The sequence below is a fragment of the Ambystoma mexicanum genome, chromosome 5p, assembly GCF_040938575.1.
Source record: "Ambystoma mexicanum isolate Mex_15411 chromosome 5p, UKY_AmexF1_1, whole genome shotgun sequence".
NCBI lineage: Eukaryota > Metazoa > Chordata > Amphibia > Caudata > Ambystomatidae > Ambystoma > Ambystoma mexicanum.
The window spans coordinates 716,820,591-716,847,552 of record NC_090930.1 but is presented as its reverse complement, the minus strand read 5'-3'; the positions used below and the strand labels follow the sequence as shown (position 1 = coordinate 716,847,552).

Sequence of the window (26,962 nt, the reverse complement as noted above, 5' to 3'; positions counted from 1 at the left end):
TGCTTCGTGGGAGAGCACGTTTATTAAAAGGCGGCAGGCCATGATTGCCTGCGAGACACAGCAGGGTTACCATGCAGAGTTCAAAGGGGGCTTTGCTTGTACAGCAAGTGCCGGAGGGCAAGAAGGGATGACATAGGAGCTGCCCTTTTTTCGGGCTCGCACACCAAGGCCTGCACCAGCCTTCGAGGCTCAGCCTGCCTCTGGACTGCCCTAGACCACCTTTACTCAAAGCACACACTCTGGTCGGGGACTCGAAGCCAGGCCCGTGGCAGTGAAAGCACCAAATCCTCACCACTAGGCCACCGGGGAAACGACTGCAGCACCCGGGAGGTTTCCGCAACCGTACTTGCAGTCAGCTGGAGGCTATTGTAATGCTGTTAAGTGAGAGACGTTTGCCGCTCGCAAGCCAATTCCATCCAACCTCCTGCAGGGGGCACTCTGGGCTGGTTTTCCACTTGTTCGCCTGCTGCTGAAACAGCAAAGATTCAATTCGAAGCCCTTTGCAGCAGCTCACCAGGATGGCCGAGTGGTTAAGGCGTTGGACTTAAGATCCAATGGACAAGTGTCCGCGTGGGTTCGAGCCCCACTCCTGGTACAGGTTTTTACTCTTCTTACCTAAATGCGGCAGCAGCTTCGCACAAGCCCTTTCCTGCTGTCTGTAGGCAGTGCCCCTACCTCAAAGCCCTGAGGCTTGAGTTCACCTGAAAAGAGCAACAAGGAATCGTTGCCCGTAGACTCTTTTCCTGGAAAACCTTTGCATTTTTGTACCATGTCCCTCGCATCCCAAGCTTAAGCCGCCAAAGTTGGCAGAGCTTGTGCAACCCCGCCAACAGCCCTACCACCCCAAAAGAAAATTGGGCAGGGATTCCCGCCTCCGCTTCCGAAACGGGCTTCCAAACGGGCGATGCCCTGACGGGTCAGCCAGTCACCGTCTAGGCCCGGTACACCCCTGTGAATAATAGAGCGTCCAACCTCAAATCAGGCTACAGGGCCCTTCAGCCCATAGAAGGAGAACCTGTCAACAAACGGGGCGAGGGCAATGCTCGGGCCCCTTGCGAAGCCTTTGCCAAGCTCCAAAGGCTGCACTTTCCCAGCAGACCACAGCTCTGTATGCAAATCAAGCAGCTACGACCCCTCCCTCCCCTGCTTTTCTCCTCCAAACCGGTACGCAACCATTTCTGCAGCCCTCTGCCCCAGGGTCCCGGGCAAGGTCTTGGTCTGATGAGGCTAGGGATGGTGGGCGAGCTCGGCTTTGGCAGGGCGACAGGACTAATATTTTCTCTACAGCTTTGGAAGAAAGAAAGCTTCCTTTTTGGGGCACAGGCCCACTTCTAGCGGCGACAGCTTCCGGTAAGGGACCATGCTGAAAAGATGCTTGGAGTTACCGCCAGGGGAGCCACGCCGCTATTGCCTGTGAGTGAAGCTACATTTGAAAGAAATATTTTTTGAGACGCAGTTGTTTGAATTTCTGTAAAAATGTCATTCAGTAAAAGCCTCTCTTCCCTGACCGGGAATCGAACCCGGGCCACGTCGGTGAGAGCGCCGAATCCTAACCACTAGACCACCAGGGAGACCGCTGGACAGCTCGGGAAGGCCGGGCAGTGGTGTCCGAGTGCACAATGCCTGCAGGTGCCTCAAAGGCCAGTCCATTGGGGGACTGGGAAGAGAGGGGGAGGGCCGAGCAGATAGGTTCTCTCCAGCGGTGAAAAAGGAAGCTGCCTTTTTTGCGTCAAGGGCAGTCTTTCCGCAGCGACAGGAGAATGAATGGGACTCTGCCATAAACACGTTTTGCGTCGCGCTGAGGGCACTTCCTCCATTTTGTGCACGCAAATCTGCATCTGGGAGCAAGATTTCCGGTCGCCAGTTAACTGCATTGCTGTAAATAAAAATGTCAGTTGTTAAAAGAGCTCCTTCCCTGACCGGGAATCGAACCCGGGCCGCGGCGGTGAGAGCGCCGAATCCTAACCACTAGACCACCAGGGACGGTGGGTGCACCCCGTTGCGTGTCGCTCAGATGGTGGCGTCCGAGTCCAAAGGCTGAGGGCCTCTGCTACAATGGGCACCAGTGCCTGCAGGTCTTCGGGGGCCGTTTCTGCTAATAAATAAAGAAATAAAGAAAGAAAGAAAGAAAGAAAGAAAACAAAAACACTTGTGATGGTCTGCGAAAAGGGGAGCTTAGAGATTGAAGACAGCATCACTTTGGGAACGTTTGCGCTTTCACTTCCAAGCGCTGATATTCCTGTCTTGCTCTCCTGAAAGGACAGCCTTCCTCGCTATGAGCTTTTGTGGGTCAGTGCTGAAGCTCCCCCTAGAGGCTGCCGCTGAAGATGCACACTCACAACTAACCCTCCTTAGGAGAACTGCTTCGTGGGAGAGCACGTTTATTAAAAGGCGGCAGGCCATGATTGCCTGCGAGACACAGCAGGGTTACCATGCAGAGTTCAAAGGGGGCTTTGCTTGTACAGCAAGTGCCGGAGGGCAAGAAGGGATGACATAGGAGCTGCCCTTTTTTCGGGCTCGCACACCAAGGCCTGCACCAGCCTTCGAGGCTCAGCCTGCCTCTGGACTGCCCTAGACCACCTTTACTCAAAGCACACACTCTGGTCGGGGACTCGAAGCCAGGCCCGTGGCAGTGAAAGCACCAAATCCTCACCACTAGGCCACCGGGGAAACGACTGCAGCACCCGGGAGGTTTCCGCAACCGTACTTGCAGTCAGCTGGAGGCTATTGTAATGCTGTTAAGTGAGAGACGTTTGCCGCTCGCAAGCCAATTCCATCCAACCTCCTGCAGGGGGCACTCTGGGCTGGTTTTCCACTTGTTCGCCTGCTGCTGAAACAGCAAAGATTCAATTCGAAGCCCTTTGCAGCAGCTCACCAGGATGGCCGAGTGGTTAAGGCGTTGGACTTAAGATCCAATGGACAAGTGTCCGCGTGGGTTCGAGCCCCACTCCTGGTACAGGTTTTTACTCTTCTTACCTAAATGCGGCAGCAGCTTCGCACAAGCCCTTTCCTGCTGTCTGTAGGCAGTGCCCCTACCTCAAAGCCCTGAGGCTTGAGTTCACCTGAAAAGAGCAACAAGGAATCGTTGCCCGTAGACTCTTTTCCTGGAAAACCTTTGCATTTTTGTACCATGTCCCTCGCATCCCAAGCTTAAGCCGCCAAAGTTGGCAGAGCTTGTGCAACCCCGCCAACAGCCCTACCACCCCAAAAGAAAATTGGGCAGGGATTCCCGCCTCCGCTTCCTCACGGCTTCCGAAACGGGCTTCCAAACGGGCGATGCCCTGACGGGTCAGCCAGTCACCGTCTAGGCCCGGTACACCCCTGTGAATAATAGAGCGTCCAACCTCAAATCAGGCTACAGGGCCCTTCAGCCCATAGAAGGAGAACCTGTCAACAAACGGGGCGAGGGCAATGCTCGGGCCCCTTGCGAAGCCTTTGCCAAGCTCCAAAGGCTGCACTTTCCCAGCAGACCACAGCTCTGTATGCAAATCAAGCAGCTACGACCCCTCCCTCCCCTGCTTTTCTCCTCCAAACCGGTACGCAACCATTTCTGCAGCCCTCTGCCCCAGGGTCCCGGGCAAGGTCTTGGTCTGATGAGGCTAGGGATGGTGGGCGAGCTCGGCTTTGGCAGGGCGACAGGACTAATATTTTCTCTACAGCTTTGGAAGAAAGAAAGCTTCCTTTTTGGGGCACAGGCCCACTTCTAGCGGCGACAGCTTCCGGTAAGGGACCATGCTGAAAAGATGCTTGGAGTTACCGCCAGGGGAGCCACGCCGCTATTGCCTGTGAGTGAAGCTACATTTGAAAGAAATATTTTTTGAGACGCAGTTGTTTGAATTTCTGTAAAAATGTCATTCAGTAAAAGCCTCTCTTCCCTGACCGGGAATCGAACCCGGGCCGCGGCGGTGAGAGCGCCGAATCCTAACCACTAGACCACCAGGGAGACCGCTGGACAGCTCGGGAAGGCCGGGCAGTGGTGTCCGAGTGCACAATGCCTGCAGGTGCCTCAAAGGCCAGTCCATTGGGGGACTGGGAAGAGAGGGGGAGGGCCGAGCAGATAGGTTCTCTCCAGCGGTGAAAAAGGAAGCTGCCTTTTTTGCGTCAAGGGCAGTCTTTCCGCAGCGACAGGAGAATGAATGGGACTCTGCCATAAACACGTTTTGCGTCGCGCTGAGGGCACTTCCTCCATTTTGTGCACGCAAATCTGCATCTGGGAGCAAGATTTCCGGTCGCCAGTTAACTGCATTGCTGTAAATAAAAATGTCAGTTGTTAAAAGAGCTCCTTCCCTGACCGGGAATCGAACCCGGGCCGCGGCGGTGAGAGCGCCGAATCCTAACCACTAGACCACCAGGGACGGTGGGTGCACCCCGTTGCGTGTCGCTCAGATGGTGGCGTCCGAGTCCAAAGGCTGAGGGCCTCTGCTACAATGGGCACCAGTGCCTGCAGGTCTTCGGGGGCCGTTTCTGCTAATAAATAAAGAAATAAAGAAAGAAAGAAAGAAAGAAAGAAAACAAAAACACTTGTGATGGTCTGCGAAAAGGGGAGCTTAGAGATTGAAGACAGCATCACTTTGGGAACGTTTGCGCTTTCACTTCCAAGCGCTGATATTCCTGTCTTGCTCTCCTGAAAGGACAGCCTTCCTCGCTATGAGCTTTTGTGGGTCAGTGCTGAAGCTCCCCCTAGAGGCTGCCGCTGAAGATGCACACTCACAACTAACCCTCCTTAGGAGAACTGCTTCGTGGGAGAGCACGTTTATTAAAAGGCGGCAGGCCATGATTGCCTGCGAGACACAGCAGGGTTACCATGCAGAGTTCAAAGGGGGCTTTGCTTGTACAGCAAGTGCCGGAGGGCAAGAAGGGATGACATAGGAGCTGCCCTTTTTTCGGGCTCGCACACCAAGGCCTGCACCAGCCTTCGAGGCTCAGCCTGCCTCTGGACTGCCCTAGACCACCTTTACTCAAAGCACACACTCTGGTCGGGGACTCGAAGCCAGGCCCGTGGCAGTGAAAGCACCAAATCCTCACCACTAGGCCACCGGGGAAACGACTGCAGCACCCGGGAGGTTTCCGCAACCGTACTTGCAGTCAGCTGGAGGCTATTGTAATGCTGTTAAGTGAGAGACGTTTGCCGCTCGCAAGCCAATTCCATCCAACCTCCTGCAGGGGGCACTCTGGGCTGGTTTTCCACTTGTTCGCCTGCTGCTGAAACAGCAAAGATTCAATTCGAAGCCCTTTGCAGCAGCTCACCAGGATGGCCGAGTGGTTAAGGCGTTGGACTTAAGATCCAATGGACAAGTGTCCGCGTGGGTTCGAGCCCCACTCCTGGTACAGGTTTTTACTCTTCTTACCTAAATGCGGCAGCAGCTTCGCACAAGCCCTTTCCTGCTGTCTGTAGGCAGTGCCCCTACCTCAAAGCCCTGAGGCTTGAGTTCACCTGAAAAGAGCAACAAGGAATCGTTGCCCGTAGACTCTTTTCCTGGAAAACCTTTGCATTTTTGTACCATGTCCCTCGCATCCCAAGCTTAAGCCGCCAAAGTTGGCAGAGCTTGTGCAACCCCGCCAACAGCCCTACCACCCCAAAAGAAAATTGGGCAGGGATTCCCGCCTCCGCTTCCTCACGGCTTCCGAAACGGGCTTCCAAACGGGCGATGCCCTGACGGGTCAGCCAGTCACCGTCTAGGCCCGGTACACCCCTGTGAATAATAGAGCGTCCAACCTCAAATCAGGCTACAGGGCCCTTCAGCCCATAGAAGGAGAACCTGTCAACAAACGGGGCGAGGGCAATGCTCGGGCCCCTTGCGAAGCCTTTGCCAAGCTCCAAAGGCTGCACTTTCCCAGCAGACCACAGCTCTGTATGCAAATCAAGCAGCTACGACCCCTCCCTCCCCTGCTTTTCTCCTCCAAACCGGTACGCAACCATTTCTGCAGCCCTCTGCCCCAGGGTCCCGGGCAAGGTCTTGGTCTGATGAGGCTAGGGATGGTGGGCGAGCTCGGCTTTGGCAGGGCGACAGGACTAATATTTTCTCTACAGCTTTGGAAGAAAGAAAGCTTCCTTTTTGGGGCACAGGCCCACTTCTAGCGGCGACAGCTTCCGGTAAGGGACCATGCTGAAAAGATGCTTGGAGTTACCGCCAGGGGAGCCACGCCGCTATTGCCTGTGAGTGAAGCTACATTTGAAAGAAATATTTTTTGAGACGCAGTTGTTTGAATTTCTGTAAAAATGTCATTCAGTAAAAGCCTCTCTTCCCTGACCGGGAATCGAACCCGGGCCGCGGCGGTGAGAGCGCCGAATCCTAACCACTAGACCACCAGGGAGACCGCTGGACAGCTCGGGAAGGCCGGGCAGTGGTGTCCGAGTGCACAATGCCTGCAGGTGCCTCAAAGGCCAGTCCATTGGGGGACTGGGAAGAGAGGGGGAGGGCCGAGCAGATAGGTTCTCTCCAGCGGTGAAAAAGGAAGCTGCCTTTTTTGCGTCAAGGGCAGTCTTTCCGCAGCGACAGGAGAATGAATGGGACTCTGCCATAAACACGTTTTGCGTCGCGCTGAGGGCACTTCCTCCATTTTGTGCACGCAAATCTGCATCTGGGAGCAAGATTTCCGGTCGCCAGTTAACTGCATTGCTGTAAATAAAAATGTCAGTTGTTAAAAGAGCTCCTTCCCTGACCGGGAATCGAACCCGGGCCGCGGCGGTGAGAGCGCCGAATCCTAACCACTAGACCACCAGGGACGGTGGGTGCACCCCGTTGCGTGTCGCTCAGATGGTGGCGTCCGAGTCCAAAGGCTGAGGGCCTCTGCTACAATGGGCACCAGTGCCTGCAGGTCTTCGGGGGCCGTTTCTGCTAATAAATAAAGAAATAAAGAAAGAAAGAAAGAAAGAAAGAAAGAAAACAAAAACACTTGTGATGGTCTGCGAAAAGGGGAGCTTAGAGATTGAAGACAGCATCACTTTGGGAACGTTTGCGCTTTCACTTCCAAGCGCTGATATTCCTGTCTTGCTCTCCTGAAAGGACAGCCTTCCTCGCTATGAGCTTTTGTGGGTCAGTGCTGAAGCTCCCCCTAGAGGCTGCCGCTGAAGATGCACACTCACAACTAACCCTCCTTAGGAGAACTGCTTCGTGGGAGAGCACGTTTATTAAAAGGCGGCAGGCCATGATTGCCTGCGAGACACAGCAGGGTTACCATGCAGAGTTCAAAGGGGGCTTTGCTTGTACAGCAAGTGCCGGAGGGCAAGAAGGGATGACATAGGAGCTGCCCTTTTTTCGGGCTCGCACACCAAGGCCTGCACCAGCCTTCGAGGCTCAGCCTGCCTCTGGACTGCCCTAGACCACCTTTACTCAAAGCACACACTCTGGTCGGGGACTCGAAGCCAGGCCCGTGGCAGTGAAAGCACCAAATCCTCACCACTAGGCCACCGGGGAAACGACTGCAGCACCCGGGAGGTTTCCGCAACCGTACTTGCAGTCAGCTGGAGGCTATTGTAATGCTGTTAAGTGAGAGACGTTTGCCGCTCGCAAGCCAATTCCATCCAACCTCCTGCAGGGGGCACTCTGGGCTGGTTTTCCACTTGTTCGCCTGCTGCTGAAACAGCAAAGATTCAATTCGAAGCCCTTTGCAGCAGCTCACCAGGATGGCCGAGTGGTTAAGGCGTTGGACTTAAGATCCAATGGACAAGTGTCCGCGTGGGTTCGAGCCCCACTCCTGGTACAGGTTTTTACTCTTCTTACCTAAATGCGGCAGCAGCTTCGCACAAGCCCTTTCCTGCTGTCTGTAGGCAGTGCCCCTACCTCAAAGCCCTGAGGCTTGAGTTCACCTGAAAAGAGCAACAAGGAATCGTTGCCCGTAGACTCTTTTCCTGGAAAACCTTTGCATTTTTGTACCATGTCCCTCGCATCCCAAACTTAAGCCGCCAAAGTTGGCAGAGCTTGTGCAACCCCGCCAACAGCCCTACCACCCCAAAAGAAAATTGGGCAGGGATTCCCGCCTCCGCTTCCTCACGGCTTCCGAAACGGGCTTCCAAACGGGCGATGCCCTGACGGGTCAGCCAGTCACCGTCTAGGCCCGGTACACCCCTGTGAATAATAGAGCGTCCAACCTCAAATCAGGCTACAGGGCCCTTCAGCCCATAGAAGGAGAACCTGTCAACAAACGGGGCGAGGGCAATGCTCGGGCCCCTTGCGAAGCCTTTGCCAAGCTCCAAAGGCTGCACTTTCCCAGCAGACCACAGCTCTGTATGCAAATCAAGCAGCTACGACCCCTCCCTCCCCTGCTTTTCTCCTCCAAACCGGTACGCAACCATTTCTGCAGCCCTCTGCCCCAGGGTCCCGGGCAAGGTCTTGGTCTGATGAGGCTAGGGATGGTGGGCGAGCTCGGCTTTGGCAGGGCGACAGGACTAATATTTTCTCTACAGCTTTGGAAGAAAGAAAGCTTCCTTTTTGGGGCACAGGCCCACTTCTAGCGGCGACAGCTTCCGGTAAGGGACCATGCTGAAAAGATGCTTGGAGTTACCGCCAGGGGAGCCACGCCGCTATTGCCTGTGAGTGAAGCTACATTTGAAAGAAATATTTTTTGAGACGCAGTTGTTTGAATTTCTGTAAAAATGTCATTCAGTAAAAGCCTCTCTTCCCTGACCGGGAATCGAACCCGGGCCGCGGCGGTGAGAGCGCCGAATCCTAACCACTAGACCACCAGGGAGACCGCTGGACAGCTCGGGAAGGCCGGGCAGTGGTGTCCGAGTGCACAATGCCTGCAGGTGCCTCAAAGGCCAGTCCATTGGGGGACTGGGAAGAGAGGGGGAGGGCCGAGCAGATAGGTTCTCTCCAGCGGTGAAAAAGGAAGCTGCCTTTTTTGCGTCAAGGGCAGTCTTTCCGCAGCGACAGGAGAATGAATGGGACTCTGCCATAAACACGTTTTGCGTCGCGCTGAGGGCACTTCCTCCATTTTGTGCACGCAAATCTGCATCTGGGAGCAAGATTTCCGGTCGCCAGTTAACTGCATTGCTGTAAATAAAAATGTCAGTTGTTAAAAGAGCTCCTTCCCTGACCGGGAATCGAACCCGGGCCGCGGCGGTGAGAGCGCCGAATCCTAACCACTAGACCACCAGGGACGGTGGGTGCACCCCGTTGCGTGTCGCTCAGATGGTGGCGTCCGAGTCCAAAGGCTGAGGGCCTCTGCTACAATGGGCACCAGTGCCTGCAGGTCTTCGGGGGCCGTTTCTGCTAATAAATAAATAAATAAAGAAATAAAGAAAGAAAGAAAGAAAGAAAACAAAAACACTTGTGATGGTCTGCGAAAAGGGGAGCTTAGAGATTGAAGACAGCATCACTTTGGGAACGTTTGCGCTTTCACTTCCAAGCGCTGATATTCCTGTCTTGCTCTCCTGAAAGGACAGCCTTCCTCGCTATGAGCTTTTGTGGGTCAGTGCTGAAGCTCCCCCTAGAGGCTGCCGCTGAAGATGCACACTCACAACTAACCCTCCTTAGGAGAACTGCTTCGTGGGAGAGCACGTTTATTAAAAGGCGGCAGGCCATGATTGCCTGCGAGACACAGCAGGGTTACCATGCAGAGTTCAAAGGGGGCTTTGCTTGTACAGCAAGTGCCGGAGGGCAAGAAGGGATGACATAGGAGCTGCCCTTTTTTCGGGCTCGCACACCAAGGCCTGCACCAGCCTTCGAGGCTCAGCCTGCCTCTGGACTGCCCTAGACCACCTTTACTCAAAGCACACACTCTGGTCGGGGACTCGAAGCCAGGCCCGTGGCAGTGAAAGCACCAAATCCTCACCACTAGGCCACCGGGGAAACGACTGCAGCACCCGGGAGGTTTCCGCAACCGTACTTGCAGTCAGCTGGAGGCTATTGTAATGCTGTTAAGTGAGAGACGTTTGCCGCTCGCAAGCCAATTCCATCCAACCTCCTGCAGGGGGCACTCTGGGCTGGTTTTCCACTTGTTCGCCTGCTGCTGAAACAGCAAAGATTCAATTCGAAGCCCTTTGCAGCAGCTCACCAGGATGGCCGAGTGGTTAAGGCGTTGGACTTAAGATCCAATGGACAAGTGTCCGCGTGGGTTCGAGCCCCACTCCTGGTACAGGTTTTTACTCTTCTTACCTAAATGCGGCAGCAGCTTCGCACAAGCCCTTTCCTGCTGTCTGTAGGCAGTGCCCCTACCTCAAAGCCCTGAGGCTTGAGTTCACCTGAAAAGAGCAACAAGGAATCGTTGCCCGTAGACTCTTTTCCTGGAAAACCTTTGCATTTTTGTACCATGTCCCTCGCATCCCAAGCTTAAGCCGCCAAAGTTGGCAGAGCTTGTGCAACCCCGCCAACAGCCCTACCACCCCAAAAGAAAATTGGGCAGGGATTCCCGCCTCCGCTTCCGAAACGGGCTTCCAAACGGGCGATGCCCTGACGGGTCAGCCAGTCACCGTCTAGGCCCGGTACACCCCTGTGAATAATAGAGCGTCCAACCTCAAATCAGGCTACAGGGCCCTTCAGCCCATAGAAGGAGAACCTGTCAACAAACGGGGCGAGGGCAATGCTCGGGCCCCTTGCGAAGCCTTTGCCAAGCTCCAAAGGCTGCACTTTCCCAGCAGACCACAGCTCTGTATGCAAATCAAGCAGCTACGACCCCTCCCTCCCCTGCTTTTCTCCTCCAAACCGGTACGCAACCATTTCTGCAGCCCTCTGCCCCAGGGTCCCGGGCAAGGTCTTGGTCTGATGAGGCTAGGGATGGTGGGCGAGCTCGGCTTTGGCAGGGCGACAGGACTAATATTTTCTCTACAGCTTTGGAAGAAAGAAAGCTTCCTTTTTGGGGCACAGGCCCACTTCTAGCGGCGACAGCTTCCGGTAAGGGACCATGCTGAAAAGATGCTTGGAGTTACCGCCAGGGGAGCCACGCCGCTATTGCCTGTGAGTGAAGCTACATTTGAAAGAAATATTTTTTGAGACGCAGTTGTTTGAATTTCTGTAAAAATGTCATTCAGTAAAAGCCTCTCTTCCCTGACCGGGAATCGAACCCGGGCCGCGGCGGTGAGAGCGCCGAATCCTAACCACTAGACCACCAGGGAGACCGCTGGACAACTCGGGAAGGCCGGGCAGTGGTGTCCGAGTGCACAATGCCTGCAGGTGCCTCAAAGGCCAGTCCATTGGGGGACTGGGAAGAGAGGGGGAGGGCCGAGCAGATAGGTTCTCTCCAGCGGTGAAAAAGGAAGCTGCCTTTTTTGCGTCAAGGGCAGTCTTTCCGCAGCGACAGGAGAATGAATGGGACTCTGCCATAAACACGTTTTGCGTCGCGCTGAGGGCACTTCCTCCATTTTGTGCACGCAAATCTGCATCTGGGAGCAAGATTTCCGGTCGCCAGTTAACTGCATTGCTGTAAATAAAAATGTCAGTTGTTAAAAGAGCTCCTTCCCTGACCGGGAATCGAACCCAGGCCGCGGCGGTGAGAGCGCCGAATCCTAACCACTAGACCACCAGGGACGGTGGGTGCACCCCGTTGCGTGTCGCTCAGATGGTGGCGTCCGAGTCCAAAGGCTGAGGGCCTCTGCTACAATGGGCACCAGTGCCTGCAGGTCTTCGGGGGCCGTTTCTGCTAATAAATAAATAAATAAAGAAATAAAGAAAGAAAGAAAGAAAGAAAACAAAAACACTTGTGATGGTCTGCGAAAAGGGGAGCTTAGAGATTGAAGACAGCATCACTTTGGGAACGTTTGCGCTTTCACTTCCAAGCGCTGATATTCCTGTCTTGCTCTCCTGAAAGGACAGCCTTCCTCGCTATGAGCTTTTGTGGGTCAGTGCTGAAGCTCCCCCTAGAGGCTGCCGCTGAAGATGCACACTCACAACTAACCCTCCTTAGGAGAACTGCTTCGTGGGAGAGCACGTTTATTAAAAGGCGGCAGGCCATGATTGCCTGCGAGACACAGCAGGGTTACCATGCAGAGTTCAAAGGGGGCTTTGCTTGTACAGCAAGTGCCGGAGGGCAAGAAGGGATGACATAGGAGCTGCCCTTTTTTCGGGCTCGCACACCAAGGCCTGCACCAGCCTTCGAGGCTCAGCCTGCCTCTGGACTGCCCTAGACCACCTTTACTCAAAGCACACACTCTGGTCGGGGACTCGAAGCCAGGCCCGTGGCAGTGAAAGCACCAAATCCTCACCACTAGGCCACCGGGGAAACGACTGCAGCACCCGGGAGGTTTCCGCAACCGTACTTGCAGTCAGCTGGAGGCTATTGTAATGCTGTTAAGTGAGAGACGTTTGCCGCTCGCAAGCCAATTCCATCCAACCTCCTTCAGGGGGCACTCTGGGCTGGTTTTCCACTTGTTCGCCTGCTGCTGAAACAGCAAAGATTCAATTCGAAGCCCTTTGCAGCAGCTCACCAGGATGGCCGAGTGGTTAAGGCGTTGGACTTAAGATCCAATGGACAAGTGTCCGCGTGGGTTCGAGCCCCACTCCTGGTACAGGTTTTTACTCTTCTTACCTAAATGCGGCAGCAGCTTCGCACAAGCCCTTTCCTGCTGTCTGTAGGCAGTGCCCCTACCTCAAAGCCCTGAGGCTTGAGTTCACCTGAAAAGAGCAACAAGGAATCGTTGCCCGTAGACTCTTTTCCTGGAAAACCTTTGCATTTTTGTACCATGTCCCTCGCATCCCAAGCTTAAGCCGCCAAAGTTGGCAGAGCTTGTGCAACCCCGCCAACAGCCCTACCACCCCAAAAGAAAATTGGGCAGGGATTCCCGCCTCCGCTTCCGAAACGGGCTTCCAAACGGGCGATGCCCTGACGGGTCAGCCAGTCACCGTCTAGGCCCGGTACACCCCTGTGAATAATAGAGCGTCCAACCTCAAATCAGGCTACAGGGCCCTTCAGCCCATAGAAGGAGAACCTGTCAACAAACGGGGCGAGGGCAATGCTCGGGCCCCTTGCGAAGCCTTTGCCAAGCTCCAAAGGCTGCACTTTCCCAGCAGACCACAGCTCTGTATGCAAATCAAGCAGCTACGACCCCTCCCTCCCCTGCTTTTCTCCTCCAAACCGGTACGCAACCATTTCTGCAGCCCTCTGCCCCAGGGTCCCGGGCAAGGTCTTGGTCTGATGAGGCTAGGGATGGTGGGCGAGCTCGGCTTTGGCAGGGCGACAGGACTAATATTTTCTCTACAGCTTTGGAAGAAAGAAAGCTTCCTTTTTGGGGCACAGGCCCACTTCTAGCGGCGACAGCTTCCGGTAAGGGACCATGCTGAAAAGATGCTTGGAGTTACCGCCAGGGGAGCCACGCCGCTATTGCCTGTGAGTGAAGCTACATTTGAAAGAAATATTTTTTGAGACGCAGTTGTTTGAATTTCTGTAAAAATGTCATTCAGTAAAAGCCTCTCTTCCCTGACCGGGAATCGAACCCGGGCCGCGGCGGTGAGAGCGCCGAATCCTAACCACTAGACCACCAGGGAGACCGCTGGACAGCTCGGGAAGGCCGGGCAGTGGTGTCCGAGTGCACAATGCCTGCAGGTGCCTCAAAGGCCAGTCCATTGGGGGACTGGGAAGAGAGGGGGAGGGCCGAGCAGATAGGTTCTCTCCAGCGGTGAAAAAGGAAGCTGCCTTTTTTGCGTCAAGGGCAGTCTTTCCATAGCGACAGGAGAATGAATGGGACTCTGCCATAAACACGTTTTGCGTCGCGCTGAGGGCACTTCCTCCATTTAGTGCACGCAAATCTGCATCTGGGAGCAAGATTTCCGGTCGCCAGTTAACTGCATTGCTGTAAATAAAAATGTCAGTTGTTAAAAGAGCTCCTTCCCTGACCGGGAATCGAACCCGGGCCGCGGCGGTGAGAGCGCCGAATCCTAACCACTAGACCACCAGGGACGGTGGTTGCACCCCGTTGCGTGTCGCTCAGATGGTGGCGTCCGAGTCCAAAGGCTGAGGGCCTCTGCTACAATGGGCACCAGTGCCTGCAGGTCTTCGGGGGCCGTTTCTGCTAATAAATAAATAAATAAAGAAATAAAGAAAGAAAGAAAGAAAGAAAACAAAAACACTTGTGATGGTCTGCGAAAAGGGGAGCTTAGAGATTGAAGACAGCATCACTTTGGGAACGTTTGCGCTTTCACTTCCAAGCGCTGATATTCCTGTCTTGCTCTCCTGAAAGGACAGCCTTCCTCGCTATGAGCTTTTGTGGGTCAGTGCTGAAGCTCCCCCTAGAGGCTGCCGCTGAAGATGCACACTCACAACTAACCCTCCTTAGGAGAACTGCTTCGTGGGAGAGCACGTTTATTAAAAGGCGGCAGGCCATGATTGCCTGCGAGACACAGCAGGGTTACCATGCAGAGTTCAAAGGGGGCTTTGCTTGTACAGCAAGTGCCGGAGGGCAAGAAGGGATGACATAGGAGCTGCCCTTTTTTCGGGCTCGCACACCAAGGCCTGCACCAGCCTTCGAGGCTCAGCCTGCCTCTGGACTGCCCTAGACCACCTTTACTCAAAGCACACACCCTGGTCGGGGACTCGAAGCCAGGCCCGTGGCAGTGAAAGCACCAAATCCTCACCACTAGGCCACCGGGGAAACGACTGCAGCACCCGGGAGGTTTCCGCAACCGTACTTGCAGTCAGCTGGAGGCTATTGTAATGCTGTTAAGTGAGAGACGTTTGCCGCTCGCAAGCCAATTCCATCCAACCTCCTGCAGGGGGCACTCTGGGCTGGTTTTCCACTTGTTCGCCTGCTGCTGAAACAGCAAAGATTCAATTCGAAGCCCTTTGCAGCAGCTCACCAGGATGGCCGAGTGGTTAAGGCGTTGGACTTAAGATCCAATGGACAAGTGTCCGCGTGGGTTCGAGCCCCACTCCTGGTACAGGTTTTTACTCTTCTTATCTAAATGCGGCAGCAGCTTCGCACAAGCCCTTTCCTGCTGTCTGTAGGCAGTGCCCCTACCTCAAAGCCCTGAGGCTTGAGTTCACCTGAAAAGAGCAACAAGGAATCGTTGCCCGTAGACTCTTTTCCTGGAAAACCTTTGCATTTTTGTACCATGTCCCTCGCATCCCAAGCTTAAGCCGCCAAAGTTGGCAGAGCTTGTGCAACCCCGCCAACAGCCCTACCACCCCAAAAGAAAATTGGGCAGGGATTCCCGCCTCCGCTTCCTCACGGCTTCCGAAACGGGCTTCCAAACGGGCGATGCCCTGACGGGTCAGCCAGTCACCGTCTAGGCCCGGTACACCCCTGTGAATAATAGAGCGTCCAACCTCAAATCAGGCTACAGGGCCCTTCAGCCCATAGAAGGAGAACCTGTCAACAAACGGGGCGAGGGCAATGCTCGGGCCCCTTGCGAAGCCTTTGCCAAGCTCCAAAGGCTGCACTTTCCCAGCAGACCACAGCTCTGTATGCAAATCAAGCAGCTACGACCCCTCCCTCCCCTGCTTTTCTCCTCCAAACCGGTACGCAACCATTTCTGCAGCCCTCTGCCCCAGGGTCCCGGGCAAGGTCTTGGTCTGATGAGGCTAGGGATGGTGGGCGAGCTCGGCTTTGGCAGGGCGACAGGACTAATATTTTCTCTACAGCTTTGGAAGAAAGAAAGCTTCCTTTTTGGGGCACAGGCCCACTTCTAGCGGCGACAGCTTCCGGTAAGGGACCATGCTGAAAAGATGCTTGGAGTTACCGCCAGGGGAGCCACGCCGCTATTGCCTGTGAGTGAAGCTACATTTGAAAGAAATATTTTTTGAGACGCAGTTGTTTGAATTTCTGTAAAAATGTCATTCAGTAAAAGCCTCTCTTCCCTGACCGGGAATCGAACCCGGGCCACGGCGGTGAGAGCGCCGAATCCTAACCACTAGACCACCAGGGAGACCGCTGGACAGCTCGGGAAGGCCGGGCAGTGGTGTCCGAGTGCACAATGCCTGCAGGTGCCTCAAAGGCCAGTCCATTGGGGGACTGGGAAGAGAGGGGGAGGGCCGAGCAGATAGGTTCTCTCCAGCGGTGAAAAAGGAAGCTGCCTTTTTTGCGTCAAGGGCAGTCTTTCCGCAGCGACAGGAGAATGAATGGGACTCTGCCATAAACACGTTTTGCGTCGCGCTGAGGGCACTTCCTCCATTTTGTGCACGCAAATCTGCATCTGGGAGCAAGATTTCCGGTCGCCAGTTAACTGCATTGCTGTAAATAAAAATGTCAGTTGTTAAAAGAGCTCCTTCCCTGACCGGGAATCGAACCCGGGCCGCGGCGGTGAGAGCGCCGAATCCTAACCACTAGACCACCAGGGACGGTAGGTGCACCCCGTTGCGTGTCGCTCAGATGGTGGCGTCCGAGTCCAAAGGCTGAGGGCCTCTGCTACAATGGGCACCAGTGCCTGCAGGTCTTCGGGGGCCGTTTCTGCTAATAAATAAATAAATAAAGAAATAAAGAAAGAAAGAAAGAAAGAAAACAAAAACACTTGTGATGGTCTGCGAAAAGGGGAGCTTAGAGATTGAAGACAGCATCACTTTGGGAACGTTTGCGCTTTCACTTCCAAGCGCTGATATTCCTGTCTTGCTCTCCTGAAAGGACAGCCTTCCTCGCTATGAGCTTTTGTGGGTCAGTGCTGAAGCTCCCCCTAGAGGCTGCCGCTGAAGATGCACACTCACAACTAACCCTCCTTAGGAGAACTGCTTCGTGGGAGAGCACGTTTATTAAAAGGCGGCAGGCCATGATTGCCTGCGAGACACAGCAGGGTTACCATGCAGAGTTCAAAGGGGGCTTTGCTTGTACAGCAAGTGCCGGAGGGCAAGAAGGGATGACATAGGAGCTGCCCTTTTTTCGGGCTCGCACACCAAGGCCTGCACCAGCCTTCGAGGCTCAGCCTGCCTCTGGACTGCCCTAGACCACCTTTACTCAAAGCACACACTCTGGTCGGGGACTCGAAGCCAGGCCCGTGGCAGTGAAAGCACCAAATCCTCACCACTAGGCCACCGGGGAAACGACTGCAGCACCCGGGAGGTTTCCGCAACCGTACTTGCAGTCAGCTGGAGGCTATTGTAATGCTGTTAAGTGAGAGACGTTTGCCGCTCGCAAGCCAATTCCATCCAACCTCCTTCAGGGGGCACTCTGGGCTGGTTTTCCACTTGTTCGCCTGCTGCTGAAACAGCAAAGATTCAATTCGAAGCCCTTTGCAGCAGCTCACCAGGATGGCCGAGTGGTTAAGGCGTTGGACTTAAGATCCAATGGACAAGTGTCCGCGTGGGTTCGAGCCCCACTCCTGGTACAGGTTTTTACTCTTCTTACCTAAATGCGGCAGCAGCTTCGCACAAGCCCTTTCCTGCTGTCTGTAGGCAGTGCCCCTACCTCAAAGCCCTGAGGCTTGAGTTCACCTGAAAAGAGCAACAAGGAATCGTTGCCCGTAGACTCTTTTCCTGGAAAACCTTTGCATTTTTGTACCATGTCCCTCGCATCCCAAGCTTAAGCCGCCAAAGTTGGCAGAGCTTGTGCAACCCCGCCAACAGCCCTACCACCCCAAAAGAAAATTGGGCAGGGATTCCCGCCTCCGCTTCCGAAACGGGCTTCCAAACGGGCGATGCCCTGACGGGTCAGCCAGTCACCGTCTAGGCCCGGTACACCCCTGTGAATAATAGAGCGTCCAACCTCAAATCAGGCTACAGGGCCCTTCAGCCCATAGAAGGAGAACCTGTCAACAAACGGGGCGAGGGCAATGCTCGGGCCCCTTGCGAAGCCTTTGCCAAGCTCCAAAGGCTGCACTTTCCCAGCAGACCACAGCTCTGTATGCAAATCAAGCAGCTACGACCCCTCCCTCCCCTGCTTTTCTCCTCCAAACCGGTACGCAACCATTTCTGCAGCCCTCTGCCCCAGGGTCCCGGGCAAGGTCTTGGTCTGATGAGGCTAGGGATGGTGGGCGAGCTCGGCTTTGGCAGGGCGACAGGACTAATATTTTCTCTACAGCTTTGGAAGAAAGAAAGCTTCCTTTTTGGGGCACAGGCCCACTTCTAGCGGCGACAGCTTCCGGTAAGGGACCATGCTGAAAAGATGCTTGGAGTTACCGCCAGGGGAGCCACGCCGCTATTGCCTGTGAGTGAAGCTACATTTGAAAGAAATATTTTTTGAGACGCAGTTGTTTGAATTTCTGTAAAAATGTCATTCAGTAAAAGCCTCTCTTCCCTGACCGGGAATCGAACCCGGGCCGCGGCGGTGAGAGCGCCGAATCCTAACCACTAGACCACCAGGGAGACCGCTGGACAGCTCGGGAAGGCCGGGCAGTGGTGTCCGAGTGCACAATGCCTGCAGGTGCCTCAAAGGCCAGTCCATTGGGGGACTGGGAAGAGAGGGGGAGGGCCGAGCAGATAGGTTCTCTCCAGCGGTGAAAAAGGAAGCTGCCTTTTTTGCGTCAAGGGCAGTCTTTCCGCAGCGACAGGAGAATGAATGGGACTCTGCCATAAACACGTTTTGCGTCGCGCTGAGGGCACTTCCTCCATTTAGTGCACGCAAATCTGCATCTGGGAGCAAGATTTCCGGTCGCCAGTTAACTGCATTGCTGTAAATAAAAATGTCAGTTGTTAAAAGAGCTCCTTCCCTGACCGGGAATCGAACCCGGGCCACGAATCCTAACCACTAGACCACCAGGGACGGTGGGTGCACCCCGTTGCGTGTCGCTCAGATGGTGGCGTCCGAGTCCAAAGGCTGAGGGCCTCTGCTACAATGGGCACCAGTGCCTGCAGGTCTTCGGGGGCCGTTTCTGCTAATAAATAAATAAATAAAGAAATAAAGAAAGAAAGAAAGAAAGAAAACAAAAACACTTGTGATGGTCTGCGAAAAGGGGAGCTTAGAGATTGAAGACAGCATCACTTTGGGAACGTTTGCGCTTTCACTTCCAAGCGCTGATATTCCTGTCTTGCTCTCCTGAAAGGACAGCCTTCCTCGCTATGAGCTTTTGTGGGTCAGTGCTGAAGCTCCCCCTAGAGGCTGCCGCTGAAGATGCACACTCACAACTAACCCTCCTTAGGAGAACTGCTTCGTGGGAGAGCACGTTTATTAAAAGGCGGCAGGCCATGATTGCCTGCGAGACACAGCAGGGTTACCATGCAGAGTTCAAAGGGGGCTTTGCTTGTACAGCAAGTGCCGGAGGGCAAGAAGGGATGACATAGGAGCTGCCCTTTTTTCGGGCTCGCACACCAAGGCCTGCACCAGCCTTCGAGGCTCAGCCTGCCTCTGGACTGCCCTAGACCACCTTTACTCAAAGCACACACCCTGGTCGGGGACTCGAAGCCAGGCCCGTGGCAGTGAAAGCACCAAATCCTCACCACTAGGCCACCGGGGAAACGACTGCAGCACCCGGGAGGTTTCCGCAACCGTACTTGCAGTCAGCTGGAGGCTATTGTAATGCTGTTAAGTGAGAGACGTTTGCCGCTCGCAAGCCAATTCCATCCAACCTCCTGCAGGGGGCACTCTGGGCTGGTTTTCCACTTGTTCGCCTGCTGCTGAAACAGCAAAGATTCAATTCGAAGCCCTTTGCAGCAGCTCACCAGGATGGCCGAGTGGTTAAGGCGTTGGACTTAAGATCCAATGGACAAGTGTCCGCGTGGGTTCGAGCCCCACTCCTGGTACAGGTTTTTACTCTTCTTATCTAAATGCGGCAGCAGCTTCGCACAAGCCCTTTCCTGCTGTCTGTAGGCAGTGCCCCTACCTCAAAGCCCTGAGGCTTGAGTTCACCTGAAAAGAGCAACAAGGAATCGTTGCCCGTAGACTCTTTTCCTGGAAAACCTTTGCATTTTTGTACCATGTCCCTCGCATCCCAAGCTTAAGCCGCCAAAGTTGGCAGAGCTTGTGCAACCCCGCCAACAGCCCTACCACCCCAAAAGAAAATTGGGCAGGGATTCCCGCCTCCGCTTCCTCACGGCTTCCGAAACGGGCTTCCAAACGGGCGATGCCCTGACGGGTCAGCCAGTCACCGTCTAGGCCCGGTACACCCCTGTGAATAATAGAGCGTCCAACCTCAAATCAGGCTACAGGGCCCTTCAGCCCATAGAAGGAGAACCTGTCAACAAACGGGGCGAGGGCAATGCTCGGGCCCCTTGCGAAGCCTTTGCCAAGCTCCAAAGGCTGCACTTTCCCAGCAGACCACAGCTCTGTATGCAAATCAAGCAGCTACGACCCCTCCCTCCCCTGCTTTTCTCCTCCAAACCGGTACGCAACCATTTCTGCAGCCCTCTGCCCCAGGGTCCCGGGCAAGGTCTTGGTCTGATGAGGCTAGGGATGGTGGGCGAGCTCGGCTTTGGCAGGGCGACAGGACTAATATTTTCTCTACAGCTTTGGAAGAAAGAAAGCTTCCTTTTTGGGGCACAGGCCCACTTCTAGCGGCGACAGCTTCCGGTAAGGGACCATGCTGAAAAGATGCTTGGAGTTACCGCCAGGGGAGCCACGCCGCTATTGCCTGTGAGTGAAGCTACATTTGAAAGAAATATTTTTTGAGACGCAGTTGTTTGAATTTCTGTAAAAATGTCATTCAGTAAAAGCCTCTCTTCCCTGACCGGGAATCGAACCCGGGCCACGGCGGTGAGAGCGCCGAATCCTAACCACTAGACCACCAGGGAGACCGCTGGACAGCTCGGGAAGGCCGGGCAGTGGTGTCCGAGTGCACAATGCCTGCAGGTGCCTCAAAGGCCAGTCCATTGGGGGACTGGGAAGAGAGGGGGAGGGCCGAGCAGATAGGTTCTCTCCAGCGGTGAAAAAGGAAGCTGCCTTTTTTGCGTCAAGGGCAGTCTTTCCGCAGCGACAGGAGAATGAATGGGACTCTGCCATAAACACGTTTTGCGTCGCGCTGAGGGCACTTCCTCCATTTTGTGCACGCAAATCTGCATCTAGGAGCAAGATTTCCGGTCGCCAGTTAACTGCATTGCTGTAAATAAAAATGTCAGTTGTTAAAAGAGCTCCTTCCCTGACCGGGAATCGAACCCGGGCCGCGGCGGTGAGAGCGCCGAATCCTAACCACTAGACCACCAGGGACGGTGGGTGCACCCCGTTGCGTGTCGCTCAGATGGTGGCGTCCGAGTCCAAAGGCTGAGGGCCTCTGCTACAATGGGCACCAGTGCCTGCAGGTCTTCGGGGGCCGTTTCTGCTAATAAATAAATAAATAAAGAAATAAAGAAAGAAAGAAAGAAAGAAAACAAAAACACTTGTGATGGTCTGCGAAAAGGGGAGCTTAGAGATTGAAGACAGCATCACTTTGGGAACGTTTGCGCTTTCACTTCCAAGCGCTGATATTCCTGTCTTGCTCTCCTGAAAGGACAGCCTTCCTCGCTATGAGCTTTTGTGGGTCAGTGCTGAAGCTCCCCCTAGAGGCTGCCGCTGAAGATGCACACTCACAACTAACCCTCCTTAGGAGAACTGCTTCGTGGGAGAGCACGTTTATTAAAAGGCGGCAGGCCATGATTGCCTGCGAGACACAGCAGGGTTACCATGCAGAGTTCAAAGGGGGCTTTGCTTGTACAGCAAGTGCCGGAGGGCAAGAAGGGATGACATAGGAGCTGCCCTTTTTTCGGGCTCGCACACCAAGGCCTGCACCAGCCTTCGAGGCTCAGCCTGCCTCTGGACTGCCCTAGACCACCTTTACTCAAAGCACACACTCTGGTCGGGGACTCGAAGCCAGGCCCGTGGCAGTGAAAGCACCAAATCCTCACCACTAGGCCACCGGGGAAACGACTGCAGCACCCGGGAGGTTTCCGCAACCGTACTTGCAGTCAGCTGGAGGCTATTGTAATGCTGTTAAGTGAGAGACGTTTGCCGCTCGCAAGCCAATTCCATCTAACCTCCTGCAGGGGGCACTCTGGGCTGGTTTTCCACTTGTTCGCCTGCTGCTGAAACAGCAAAGATTCAATTCGAAGCCCTTTGCAGCAGCTCACCAGGATGGCCGAGTGGTTAAGGCGTTGGACTTAAGATCCAATGGACAAGTGTCCGCGTGGGTTCGAGCCCCACTCCTGGTACAGGTTTTTACTCTTCTTACCTAAATGCGGCAGCAGCTTCGCACAAGCCCTTTCCTGCTGTCTGTAGGCAGTGCCCCTACCTCAAAGCCCTGAGGCTTGAGTTCACCTGAAAAGAGCAACAAGGAATCGTTGCCCGTAGACTCTTTTCCTGGAAAACCTTTGCATTTTTGTACCATGTCCCTCGCATCCCAAGCTTAAGCCGCCAAAGTTGGCAGAGCTTGTGCAACCCCGCCAACAGCCCTACCACCCCAAAAGAAAATTGGGCAGGGATTCCCGCCTCCGCTTCCGAAACGGCTTCCGAAACGGGCTTCCAAACGGGCGATGCCCTGACGGGTCAGCCAGTCACCGTCTAGGCCCGGTACACCCCTGTGAATAATAGAGCGTCCAACCTCAAATCAGGCTACAGGGCCCTTCAGCCCATAGAAGGAGAACCTGTCAACAAACGGGGCGAGGGCAATGCTCGGGCCCCTTGCGAAGCCTTTGCCAAGCTCCAAAGGCTGCACTTTCCCAGCAGACCACAGCTCTGTATGCAAATCAAGCAGCTACGACCCCTCCCTCCCCTGCTTTTCTCCTCCAAACCGGTACGCAACCATTTCTGCAGCCCTCTGCCCCAGGGTCCCGGGCAAGGTCTTGGTCTGATGAGGCTAGGGATGGTGGGCGAGCTCGGCTTTGGCAGGGCGACAGGACTAATATTTTCTCTACAGCTTTGGAAGAAAGAAAGCTTCCTTTTTGGGGCACAGGCCCACTTCTAGCGGCGACAGCTTCCGGTAAGGGACCATGCTGAAAAGATGCTTGGAGTTACCGCCAGGGGAGCCACTCCGCTATTGCCTGTGAGTGAAGCTACATTTGAAAGAAATATTTTTTGAGACGCAGTTGTTTGAATTTCTGTAAAAATGTCATTCAGTAAAAGCCTCTCTTCCCTGACCGGGAATCGAACCCGGGCCACGGCGGTGAGAGCGCCGAATCCTAACCACTAGACCACCAGGGAGACCGCTGGACAGCTCGGGAAGGCCGGGCAGTGGTGTCCGAGTGCACAATGCCTGCAGGTGCCTCAAAGGCCAGTCCATTGGGGGACTGGGAAGAGAGGGGGAGGGCCGAGCAGATAGGTTCTCTCCAGCGGTGAAAAAGGAAGCTGCCTTTTTTGCGTCAAGGGCAGTCTTTCCGCAGCGACAGGAGAATGAATGGGACTCTGCCATAAACACGTTTTGCGTCGCGCTGAGGGCACTTCCTCCATTTTGTGCACGCAAATCTGCATCTGGGAGCAAGATTTCCGGTCGCCAGTTAACTGCATTGCTGTAAATAAAAATGTCAGTTGTTAAAAGAGCTCCTTCCCTGACCGGGAATCGAACCCGGGCCGCGGCGGTGAGAGCGCCGAATCCTAACCACTAGACCACCAGGGACGGTGGGTGCACCCCGTTGCGTGTCGCTCAGATGGTGGCGTCCGAGTCCAAAGGCTGAGGGCCTCTGCTACAATGGGCACCAGTGCCTGCAGGTCTTCGGGGGCCGTTTCTGCTAATAAATAAATAAATAAAGAAATAAAGAAAGAAAGAAAGAAAGAAAACAAAAACACTTGTGATGGTCTGCGAAAAGGGGAGCTTAGAGATTGAAGACAGCATCACTTTGGGAACGTTTGCGCTTTCACTTCCAAGCGCTGATATTCCTGTCTTGCTCTCCTGAAAGGACAGCCTTCCTCGCTATGAGCTTTTGTGGGTCAGTGCTGAAGCTCCCCCTAGAGGCTGCCGCTGAAGATGCACACTCACAACTAACCCTCCTTAGGAGAACTGCTTCGTGGGAGAGCACGTTTATTAAAAGGCGGCAGGCCATGATTGCCTGCGAGACACAGCAGGGTTACCATGCAGAGTTCAAAGGGGGCTTTGCTTGTACAGCAAGTGCCGGAGGGCAAGAAGGGATGACATAGGAGCTGCCCTTTTTTCGGGCTCGCACACCAAGGCCTGCACCAGCCTTCGAGGCTCAGCCTGCCTCTGGACTGCCCTAGACCACCTTTACTCAAAGCACACACTCTGGTCGGGGACTCGAAGCCAGGCCCGTGGCAGTGAAAGCACCAAATCCTCACCACTAGGCCACCGGGGAAACGACTGCAGCACCCGGGAGGTTTCCGCAACCGTACTTGCAGTCAGCTGGAGGCTATTGTAATGCTGTTAAGTGAGAGACGTTTGCCGCTCGCAAGCCAATTCCATCCAACCTCCTTCAGGGGGCACTCTGGGCTGGTTTTCCACTTGTTCGCCTGCTGCTGAAACAGCAAAGATTCAATTCGAAGCCCTTTGCAGCAGCTCACCAGGATGGCCGAGTGGTTAAGGCGTTGGACTTAAGATCCAATGGACAAGTGTCCGCGTGGGTTCGAGCCCCACTCCTGGTACAGGTTTTTACTCTTCTTACCTAAATGCGGCAGCAGCTTCGCACAAGCCCTTTCCTGCTGTCTGTAGGCAGTGCCCCTACCTCAAAGCCCTGAGGCTTGAGTTCACCTGAAAAGAGCAACAAGGAATCGTTGCCCGTAGACTCTTTTCCTGGAAAACCTTTGCATTTTTGTACCATGTCCCTCGCATCCCAAGCTTAAGCCGCCAAAGTTGGCAGAGCTTGTGCAACCCCGCCAACAGCCCTACCACCCCAAAAGAAAATTGGGCAGGGATTCCCGCCTCCGCTTCCTCACGGCTTCCGAAACGGGCTTCCAAACGGGCGATGCCCTGACGGGTCAGCCAGTCACCGTCTAGGCCCGGTACACCCCTGTGAATAATAGAGCGTCCAACCTCAAATCAGGCTACAGGGCCCTTCAGCCCATAGAAGGAGAACCTGTCAACAAACGGGGCGAGGGCAATGCTCGGGCCCCTTGCGAAGCCTTTGCCAAGCTCCAAAGGCTGCACTTTCCCAGCAGACCACAGCTCTGTATGCAAATCAAGCAGCTACGACCCCTCCCTCCCCTGCTTTTCTCCTCCAAACCGGTACGCAACCATTTCTGCAGCCCTCTGCCCCAGGGTCCCGGGCAAGGTCTTGGTCTGATGAGGCTAGGGATGGTGGGCGAGCTCGGCTTTGGCAGGGCGACAGGACTAATATTTTCTCTACAGCTTTGGAAGAAAGAAAGCTTCCTTTTTGGGGCACAGGCCCACTTCTAGCGGCGACAGCTTCCGGTAAGGGACCATGCTGAAAAGATGCTTGGAGTTACCGCCAGGGGAGCCACGCCGCTATTGCCTGTGAGTGAAGCTACATTTGAAAGAAATATTTTTTGAGACGCAGTTGTTTGAATTTCTGTAAAAATGTCATTCAGTAAAAGCCTCTCTTCCCTGACCGGGAATCGAACCCGGGCCGCGGCGGTGAGAGCGCCGAATCCTAACCACTAGACCACCAGGGAGACCGCTGGACAGCTCGGGAAGGCCGGGCAGTGGTGTCCGAGTGCACAATGCCTGCAGGTGCCTCAAAGGCCAGTCCATTGGGGGACTGGGAAGAGAGGGGGAGGGCCGAGCAGATAGGTTCTCTCCAGCGGTGAAAAAGGAAGCTGCCTTTTTTGCGTCAAGGGCAGTCTTTCCGCAGCGACAGGAGAATGAATGGGACTCTGCCATAAACACGTTTTGCGTCGCGCTGAGGGCACTTCCTCCATTTAGTGCACGCAAATCTGCATCTGGGAGCAAGATTTCCGGTCGCCAGTTAACTGCATTGCTGTAAATAAAAATGTCAGTTGTTAAAAGAGCTCCTTCCCTGACCGGGAATCGAACCCGGGCCGCGGCGGTGAGAGCGCCGAATCCTAACCACTAGACCACCAGGGACGGTGGGTGCACCCCGTTGCGTGTCGCTCAGATGGTGGCGTCCGAGTCCAAAGGCTGAGGGCCTCTGCTACAATGGGCACCAGTGCCTGCAGGTCTTCGGGGGCCGTTTCTGCTAATAAATAAATAAATAAAGAAATAAAGAAAGAAAGAAAGAAAGAAAACAAAAACACTTGTGATGGTCTGCGAAAAGGGGAGCTTAGAGATTGAAGACAGCATCACTTTGGGAACGTTTGCGCTTTCACTTCCAAGCGCTGATATTCCTGTCTTGCTCTCCTGAAAGGACAGCCTTCCTCGCTATGAGCTTTTGTGGGTCAGTGCTGAAGCTCCCCCTAGAGGCTGCCGCTGAAGATGCACACTCACAACTAACCCTCCTTAGGAGAACTGCTTCGTGGGAGAGCACGTTTATTAAAAGGCGGCAGGCCATGATTGCCTGCGAGACACAGCAGGGTTACCATGCAGAGTTCAAAGGGGGCTTTGCTTGTACAGCAAGTGCCGGAGGGCAAGAAGGGATGACATAGGAGCTGCCCTTTTTTCGGGCTCGCACACCAAGGCCTGCACCAGCCTTCGAGGCTCAGCCTGCCTCTGGACTGCCCTAGACCACCTTTACTCAAAGCACACACCCTGGTCGGGGACTCGAAGCCAGGCCCGTGGCAGTGAAAGCACCAAATCCTCACCACTAGGCCACCGGGGAAACGACTGCAGCACCCGGGAGGTTTCCGCAACCGTACTTGCAGTCAGCTGGAGGCTATTGTAATGCTGTTAAGTGAGAGACGTTTGCCGCTCGCAAGCCAATTCCATCCAACCTCCTGCAGGGGGCACTCTGGGCTGGTTTTCCACTTGTTCGCCTGCTGCTGAAACAGCAAAGATTCAATTCGAAGCCCTTTGCAGCAGCTCACCAGGATGGCCGAGTGGTTAAGGCGTTGGACTTAAGATCCAATGGACAAGTGTCCGCGTGGGTTCGAGCCCCACTCCTGGTACAGGTTTTTACTCTTCTTATCTAAATGCGGCAGCAGCTTCGCACAAGCCCTTTCCTGCTGTCTGTAGGCAGTGCCCCTACCTCAAAGCCCTGAGGCTTGAGTTCACCTGAAAAGAGCAACAAGGAATCGTTGCCCGTAGACTCTTTTCCTGGAAAACCTTTGCATTTTTGTACCATGTCCCTCGCATCCCAAGCTTAAGCCGCCAAAGTTGGCAGAGCTTGTGCAACCCCGCCAACAGCCCTACCACCCCAAAAGAAAATTGGGCAGGGATTCCCGCCTCCGCTTCCTCACGGCTTC

At 54.6% G+C, this 26,962-nt stretch overlaps 33 non-coding genes across 33 annotated transcripts; 12 read left to right on the top strand and 21 right to left on the bottom strand.

Moving 5' to 3' along the window:
* The first annotated feature begins 512 nt into the window (after positions 1–512).
* Positions 513–595, top strand: TRNAL-UAA (transfer RNA leucine (anticodon UAA)). The gene has a single exon. It is a non-coding gene; the product is annotated as a tRNA-Leu (tRNA).
* A 904-nt stretch (positions 596–1,499) lies between these two features.
* TRNAE-CUC (transfer RNA glutamic acid (anticodon CUC)) lies at positions 1,500–1,571 on the bottom strand. Its single transcript has one exon. It is a non-coding gene; the product is annotated as a tRNA-Glu (tRNA).
* Positions 1,572–1,911: 340 nt separating this feature from the next.
* On the bottom strand, positions 1,912–1,983 carry TRNAE-CUC (transfer RNA glutamic acid (anticodon CUC)). The gene has a single exon. It is a non-coding gene; the product is annotated as a tRNA-Glu (tRNA).
* An 890-nt stretch (positions 1,984–2,873) lies between these two features.
* On the top strand, positions 2,874–2,956 carry TRNAL-UAA (transfer RNA leucine (anticodon UAA)). Its single transcript has one exon. It is a non-coding gene; the product is annotated as a tRNA-Leu (tRNA).
* Positions 2,957–3,871: 915 nt separating this feature from the next.
* On the bottom strand, positions 3,872–3,943 carry TRNAE-CUC (transfer RNA glutamic acid (anticodon CUC)). The gene has a single exon. It is a non-coding gene; the product is annotated as a tRNA-Glu (tRNA).
* A 340-nt stretch (positions 3,944–4,283) lies between these two features.
* Positions 4,284–4,355, bottom strand: TRNAE-CUC (transfer RNA glutamic acid (anticodon CUC)). The gene has a single exon. It is a non-coding gene; the product is annotated as a tRNA-Glu (tRNA).
* An 890-nt stretch (positions 4,356–5,245) lies between these two features.
* Positions 5,246–5,328, top strand: TRNAL-UAA (transfer RNA leucine (anticodon UAA)). Its single transcript has one exon. It is a non-coding gene; the product is annotated as a tRNA-Leu (tRNA).
* A 915-nt stretch (positions 5,329–6,243) lies between these two features.
* TRNAE-CUC (transfer RNA glutamic acid (anticodon CUC)) lies at positions 6,244–6,315 on the bottom strand. The gene has a single exon. It is a non-coding gene; the product is annotated as a tRNA-Glu (tRNA).
* Positions 6,316–6,655: 340 nt separating this feature from the next.
* On the bottom strand, positions 6,656–6,727 carry TRNAE-CUC (transfer RNA glutamic acid (anticodon CUC)). Its single transcript has one exon. It is a non-coding gene; the product is annotated as a tRNA-Glu (tRNA).
* Positions 6,728–7,621: 894 nt separating this feature from the next.
* TRNAL-UAA (transfer RNA leucine (anticodon UAA)) lies at positions 7,622–7,704 on the top strand. Its single transcript has one exon. It is a non-coding gene; the product is annotated as a tRNA-Leu (tRNA).
* Positions 7,705–8,619: 915 nt separating this feature from the next.
* Positions 8,620–8,691, bottom strand: TRNAE-CUC (transfer RNA glutamic acid (anticodon CUC)). Its single transcript has one exon. It is a non-coding gene; the product is annotated as a tRNA-Glu (tRNA).
* Positions 8,692–9,031: 340 nt separating this feature from the next.
* On the bottom strand, positions 9,032–9,103 carry TRNAE-CUC (transfer RNA glutamic acid (anticodon CUC)). Its single transcript has one exon. It is a non-coding gene; the product is annotated as a tRNA-Glu (tRNA).
* An 894-nt stretch (positions 9,104–9,997) lies between these two features.
* TRNAL-UAA (transfer RNA leucine (anticodon UAA)) lies at positions 9,998–10,080 on the top strand. The gene has a single exon. It is a non-coding gene; the product is annotated as a tRNA-Leu (tRNA).
* A 904-nt stretch (positions 10,081–10,984) lies between these two features.
* Positions 10,985–11,056, bottom strand: TRNAE-CUC (transfer RNA glutamic acid (anticodon CUC)). Its single transcript has one exon. It is a non-coding gene; the product is annotated as a tRNA-Glu (tRNA).
* A 340-nt stretch (positions 11,057–11,396) lies between these two features.
* Positions 11,397–11,468, bottom strand: TRNAE-CUC (transfer RNA glutamic acid (anticodon CUC)). Its single transcript has one exon. It is a non-coding gene; the product is annotated as a tRNA-Glu (tRNA).
* An 894-nt stretch (positions 11,469–12,362) lies between these two features.
* Positions 12,363–12,445, top strand: TRNAL-UAA (transfer RNA leucine (anticodon UAA)). The gene has a single exon. It is a non-coding gene; the product is annotated as a tRNA-Leu (tRNA).
* Positions 12,446–13,349: 904 nt separating this feature from the next.
* TRNAE-CUC (transfer RNA glutamic acid (anticodon CUC)) lies at positions 13,350–13,421 on the bottom strand. The gene has a single exon. It is a non-coding gene; the product is annotated as a tRNA-Glu (tRNA).
* A 340-nt stretch (positions 13,422–13,761) lies between these two features.
* On the bottom strand, positions 13,762–13,833 carry TRNAE-CUC (transfer RNA glutamic acid (anticodon CUC)). The gene has a single exon. It is a non-coding gene; the product is annotated as a tRNA-Glu (tRNA).
* Positions 13,834–14,727: 894 nt separating this feature from the next.
* Positions 14,728–14,810, top strand: TRNAL-UAA (transfer RNA leucine (anticodon UAA)). Its single transcript has one exon. It is a non-coding gene; the product is annotated as a tRNA-Leu (tRNA).
* Positions 14,811–15,725: 915 nt separating this feature from the next.
* On the bottom strand, positions 15,726–15,797 carry TRNAE-CUC (transfer RNA glutamic acid (anticodon CUC)). Its single transcript has one exon. It is a non-coding gene; the product is annotated as a tRNA-Glu (tRNA).
* A 340-nt stretch (positions 15,798–16,137) lies between these two features.
* TRNAE-CUC (transfer RNA glutamic acid (anticodon CUC)) lies at positions 16,138–16,209 on the bottom strand. Its single transcript has one exon. It is a non-coding gene; the product is annotated as a tRNA-Glu (tRNA).
* Positions 16,210–17,103: 894 nt separating this feature from the next.
* TRNAL-UAA (transfer RNA leucine (anticodon UAA)) lies at positions 17,104–17,186 on the top strand. The gene has a single exon. It is a non-coding gene; the product is annotated as a tRNA-Leu (tRNA).
* A 904-nt stretch (positions 17,187–18,090) lies between these two features.
* On the bottom strand, positions 18,091–18,162 carry TRNAE-CUC (transfer RNA glutamic acid (anticodon CUC)). Its single transcript has one exon. It is a non-coding gene; the product is annotated as a tRNA-Glu (tRNA).
* A 1,291-nt stretch (positions 18,163–19,453) lies between these two features.
* TRNAL-UAA (transfer RNA leucine (anticodon UAA)) lies at positions 19,454–19,536 on the top strand. Its single transcript has one exon. It is a non-coding gene; the product is annotated as a tRNA-Leu (tRNA).
* A 915-nt stretch (positions 19,537–20,451) lies between these two features.
* TRNAE-CUC (transfer RNA glutamic acid (anticodon CUC)) lies at positions 20,452–20,523 on the bottom strand. The gene has a single exon. It is a non-coding gene; the product is annotated as a tRNA-Glu (tRNA).
* Positions 20,524–20,863: 340 nt separating this feature from the next.
* Positions 20,864–20,935, bottom strand: TRNAE-CUC (transfer RNA glutamic acid (anticodon CUC)). Its single transcript has one exon. It is a non-coding gene; the product is annotated as a tRNA-Glu (tRNA).
* An 894-nt stretch (positions 20,936–21,829) lies between these two features.
* Positions 21,830–21,912, top strand: TRNAL-UAA (transfer RNA leucine (anticodon UAA)). The gene has a single exon. It is a non-coding gene; the product is annotated as a tRNA-Leu (tRNA).
* A 916-nt stretch (positions 21,913–22,828) lies between these two features.
* Positions 22,829–22,900, bottom strand: TRNAE-CUC (transfer RNA glutamic acid (anticodon CUC)). The gene has a single exon. It is a non-coding gene; the product is annotated as a tRNA-Glu (tRNA).
* Positions 22,901–23,240: 340 nt separating this feature from the next.
* TRNAE-CUC (transfer RNA glutamic acid (anticodon CUC)) lies at positions 23,241–23,312 on the bottom strand. Its single transcript has one exon. It is a non-coding gene; the product is annotated as a tRNA-Glu (tRNA).
* An 894-nt stretch (positions 23,313–24,206) lies between these two features.
* TRNAL-UAA (transfer RNA leucine (anticodon UAA)) lies at positions 24,207–24,289 on the top strand. Its single transcript has one exon. It is a non-coding gene; the product is annotated as a tRNA-Leu (tRNA).
* A 915-nt stretch (positions 24,290–25,204) lies between these two features.
* TRNAE-CUC (transfer RNA glutamic acid (anticodon CUC)) lies at positions 25,205–25,276 on the bottom strand. The gene has a single exon. It is a non-coding gene; the product is annotated as a tRNA-Glu (tRNA).
* A 340-nt stretch (positions 25,277–25,616) lies between these two features.
* Positions 25,617–25,688, bottom strand: TRNAE-CUC (transfer RNA glutamic acid (anticodon CUC)). The gene has a single exon. It is a non-coding gene; the product is annotated as a tRNA-Glu (tRNA).
* Positions 25,689–26,582: 894 nt separating this feature from the next.
* On the top strand, positions 26,583–26,665 carry TRNAL-UAA (transfer RNA leucine (anticodon UAA)). Its single transcript has one exon. It is a non-coding gene; the product is annotated as a tRNA-Leu (tRNA).
* Positions 26,666–26,962: the final 297 nt, after the last annotated feature.